Source organism: Rutidosis leptorrhynchoides, chromosome 11, assembly GCF_046630445.1.
Source record: "Rutidosis leptorrhynchoides isolate AG116_Rl617_1_P2 chromosome 11, CSIRO_AGI_Rlap_v1, whole genome shotgun sequence".
NCBI classification, from domain to species: domain Eukaryota; kingdom Viridiplantae; phylum Streptophyta; class Magnoliopsida; order Asterales; family Asteraceae; genus Rutidosis; species Rutidosis leptorrhynchoides.
Genome location: NC_092343.1, coordinates 361,435,947 through 361,440,790, shown reverse-complemented (window position 1 = coordinate 361,440,790; position 4,844 = coordinate 361,435,947). Strand labels below are relative to the sequence as shown.

Genomic DNA, 4,844 nt, shown 5'->3' with positions numbered 1-4,844 from the left:
TTCTATTTGTGATTAAATCTTTCAGGAATTTAGCATATCTTGGCATTCCTAAAATCACATCAATGAAAGGAAGATTTAATTTATTTGTTTAAACATATCCAAGAATTTAGATTGCTCGGCTTCAAGTCTTTCTCTTCTCATTTTACTCAGGTAAGGAAGCGGTGGTTGGTATGGTTTAACATAAGGCTTTACCTTAACTGTGTTATCTTCATTAACTTTTCAACTACCGGTTCTGATTCCTTCTCTTGCTCAGGCTGTGGTGCCTGTGTAGTAGGAATAGAGTCATCAGAAATTACAGGTATTTCAGGTGATTTAAGTGTAATACCACTTCTTGTGGTAATAGCTTTAGCTGTTTCATTCCGGGGGTTAGCATTTGTATCGCTAGGTAGACTCCCTGGTTTTCTTTCACCTATCAACCTTGCTAGGTTACTTACTTCTTGTTCCAGATTTTGGATTGAAGCTTGTTGATTTCTAAATGCTTGAGCATTTTGTTCATTAGTTTGTTTCTGAGATGTGAAAAATTGAGTTTGAGATGCAACTAGCTTCGACATCATATCTTCTAAATTTGGCTTTTTATCATCGGTTTGTGGTGGTTTATTTGGAAAAATAGGTCTTTGCTGATTGTAAGTATTGTTAGATACTTGTTGATTGCTAGGACCTTGTTGGTTGTTGTATGGAACATTTCGGTTATAGTTCTGATTTTGATTGCAGTTTGGTCTTGGCGATTGATAATTACCTTGATAATTATTTCCAGGCCTTTGGTTCATGTATGAAACATTCTCTCTTTGTTCCATTGTTTGTTCAATACGGAGACAATCTTTTGTCAAATGTGGTCCTCCACACTGCTCAAAACTAACGAATATTGCGTGAATATCTTTAGTCATCTTTTCCATTCGTCTCTCAAAAGCATCTAACTATGTGGAAATGGAATCGAAGTCATGGCTAGAATCGGCTCTAGCTGCTTTAGATGAACGAAAAATATCTTTTTCTTGATGCCACTTATTTGAGTGGGAGGCTGTGTTATCAATAATTTTGTGAGCTTCGGTTGCGATTTTCTTCATAATGGAACCACCAGCTGCTGTGTCGATGTCTTTTCTTGTAGCAACATCGCATCCTTGGTAGAATATTTGCTAAACTGTGTTGAGGACATCCTCTCAACAATTTTCCTAATCTTGTCCACGCCTCATATAACGTTTCATTTGGCTTTTGTGTGAATGTAACAATTTCTCCTTGAAGTCTCACGGCTTTAGATGCCGGAAAGAATCTTTTAAGAAATTTTTCAACTAAAACATCCCATGTATCAATCGCCCCTTCAGGTAACGATTCTAACCAATCTTTGGCTTCTCCCTTTAAAGTCCAGGGAAATAACATGAGATAGATTTGTTCATCCTCAACTTCTCTGATTTTAAATAGAGTACAGATCCTATTAAAGGTTCGAAGATGTTCGTTTGGAACTTCTTTTGGTGTACCACTAAATTGGCATTGATTAGTTACCATGTGTAGGATTTGTCCTTTGATTTCATAATATGGCGCATTAATGTCTGGTTGAGTAATGGCATGACCTTGGCCCGTGCGTGTAGCTCTCATTCGATCTCCTATACTTAGAGGTTCCTGATTTTCCATGATTGAATCTGTTGAATCTGAATCACTAGAGGATTCTGATTTAATGGTTTCTTCCTCGACAATCTCTGGTTGAATGATTTGTGGTTCAGGAGGAATGATTAGTGGTTCAGGATCTCTGAATTGTCCTTGAATATCCTCCGGATTCTCAATTGTGAAGTTGGGTTCAAAAAATGGATTATCGGAAATTTGAATTGGAGTACTTGGTCGACTTGATGATAATTCTAAAGAAAAATCAACGGCGACAATATTGGCTAGATGTCTTGATCGAGTTATAGGAGGTGAACGTATGAAAGGTGGTGAACGTTTTGCTCGGTGCATTCACTGAATATCCTATTAGTTATAAAGATAAAAATTATTAAAGTTATCAAATTAATAGACTTTTTTGATTTTGCCCACGTTTCGAATAGCTAATAGATGCAGCAAGTAGCTAGGACCCTTTAAATCGAAAGCCCACAACTCGCCACTAACAAATCCAACTATTACTACGAACCAGAAAATTTTGGATGTCTATCAATTTAACCGCTTAAAATAATTTTTCGTTGAAATTTGAAGAAGATAAAAAGTCTACGTCCTAAAAACTAGAGCGTAGAAATGAGAAATAAAAAGAGTGCGTCAAAAAACGTCGAAAAATAAAAGGTCGAAAGAAAAATATTAATAAGAAAGTAAAGCGTCGAAACTTAAAAGTCTAAAAACTAAAAATTAAAACTTGCGTCTAAAAGTATTAAAGGTTAAAAGGAATTCTATATCCAAAACGGCAATACCTTAAGTAGGCACTAAAATCTATTAAATATTAAAGCGATAAGCGACGTCGTAATATTCTAAAGCGTCTAAATCTTAATCTAAAGAAAAAGTACTTAAGGGATTTTATGGCAAAACCTAAAAATCTAGAGATATAAAATAACTACGGCAAAAACTATGTTTAAAACTAATTACGAACGATAAATTACAAATTACGATTTAAACGTTAAAAATATACAATTTATAAAAAGATATAAAAATGATAAAATTACTTATTTTTATAAAAATATTATTTTTATATTATTATTTTATAAAAGTATTAATTAATAATAATTATTAAACTTAATAATACTAATTAAAACTAAAAATAAAACTAAATTAAACTATTATTTAACAAAACCCTAATTAACTAATTAATTAATAATTATTATTAATAAAAAAACTAACCCTAATCGTACAGACTAGGAAACTGACCTGTCTTTTCACCTCATGCGACCGGATGAGGGTTCTTTGGTCTATCCATGCGATCGCATGGACTGTGGATCCAGTTTAGAAATTGGGCTGCTACAGTGTAGTGGCCCGATTACTTCTTTTTTTTAGTTTAATTTATATAAAATATAAATATAACTTATTAGTTTTATAAAAAAAATATTACTTATTAGTTTTATAACTCTTAAAATATAAACTTTTTAATTTGAATACTTAAAAATATAGAAATATTTTTTGCTTTCTTTTTTTATGTTTTTATATTTTTGAAACTTATAAATATATTCTTACAAAAATAGATTAAAATATATATATTTTTTATAGCATTTCGATTTCTCTTGATGGTCCCCGGCAGCGGCGCCAAAAATACTTTATATGTGCGAGGTGTAGTACGAAATTGATATTATTTTATTACGAAATACTATTAAATACGATACAATTTTACACAAGTTATTTTTTTATTTATAGAATGGATATACGGTATAGTTTTTAGTAGTGTAGTGTACCTAATCGTAAAGTAGTGTAGTTTTTACACAAGTTATTTTTTTACACAAGTTATTTTTTTTAATTTTTTTACTTATAGGTAGTGTACCTAATTTTAAAGTAGTGTAGTTTTTAGTAAGTCCGGTTCGTTCCACAGGGATACAGCTAAGCTTAACGCTATATTTGTTTTAAATTATATATATATATATATATATATATATATATATATATATATATATATAGTAGTATTATTATTATAAAAGGGGGTTTTACCGTTTAATGATCGGTTTGTCGATTTTAAGTCCTAATGCAAAATAATAACTTAATTTAAAGCATAAAGTAAATGACGATAAATAAAAGTGCGATAATTAAAAGTACGATAAATAAAATGACAGTAAATAAAAGTGCGACTAGATATAAAATAAAGGAATTATGCTTATTTAAACTTCCGTAATCATGATGTTTGACGTTTTGATTTTAATTTATTACCATGGGTTAATTGTCCTTTGACCTGGATTATTCGATATGTCCATCTGGTTTTGTCCATAATAGTCCATCGGTCATAATTATAAAGTGCGAGAGTCTTCGCCAAATTAACCTTATATCCGAAGTCAAATATTCCAACTAATTGGGGACTTTAAGTGTAACAAGGTCTTAATACTTTGTTTAATGAATACACCTGATTATCGACTGCGTGTAATCCAAGGTTTTAATACTTTGTTAACAATTACACTAATTACCCTTGAATGTAATCCACCCCTATTTTAATGAGTTCATTGACTATTAATCCATCCCCTTGTTCGGTCAAATGAATAATTATTAGTATTTACAGATATCCCGCCCACCGTACCCAGTCAAGTGTATGTGGTTAAATATAAATACGTCAAATTATAAATCTCTATATTAAATCAATGAGATATCATTTAATTAATATAAAGCCCATTAATAGCCCATAGTCCAATTTCCACAATTGTCGGTCTTTTGTCCAAACCCCAATTATGGTCCAAAGCCCAATAACCCCGTCTTTAATATTTAGTCCAACATAACGATTACTTCGGCTTAAATAAGCATAATAATAACTTAGCTACGAGACATTAATTTAAAAAGGTTGAACATACCTTACAATGAGTATTAATCGCGTAGTGTTACACGAACAGAGTTTCAACTTACAAAACCTTAAAACGTTCGCTATAATAACTCAATTATTATTAAACTTAAATTAAATTTAAAATTATAATTATATATTATGTTTACAGAGAAGAGAAGAGAAAAGGTGTAAAGAATTCGTCCAACTCGTTGGCTATTTATAGGACCTGACCAATAACTTGGGGCCATGCGATCGCATGGGATAAGTGCCTCCTGGCCATGCGACCGCATGGTGGCTTGGGACAGCTCACATTCTTTTGTTTTCTTTTTTGCCGACGTTTTATTTTAATATATATAATATAATATATATAATTTTATATAATTATATATATATATTATATTATATTCTTGTGCATAGTTGATTTGTA

At 31.3% G+C, this 4,844-nt stretch overlaps 1 non-coding gene across 1 annotated transcript; it reads left to right on the top strand.

Moving 5' to 3' along the window:
* Positions 1-1,132: 1,132 nt before the first annotated feature.
* LOC139878986 (small nucleolar RNA R71) lies at positions 1,133-1,239 on the top strand. Its single transcript, XR_011769843.1, has one exon. It is a non-coding gene; the product is annotated as a small nucleolar RNA R71 (small nucleolar RNA).
* The last annotated feature ends 3,605 nt before the right edge of the window (positions 1,240-4,844 follow it).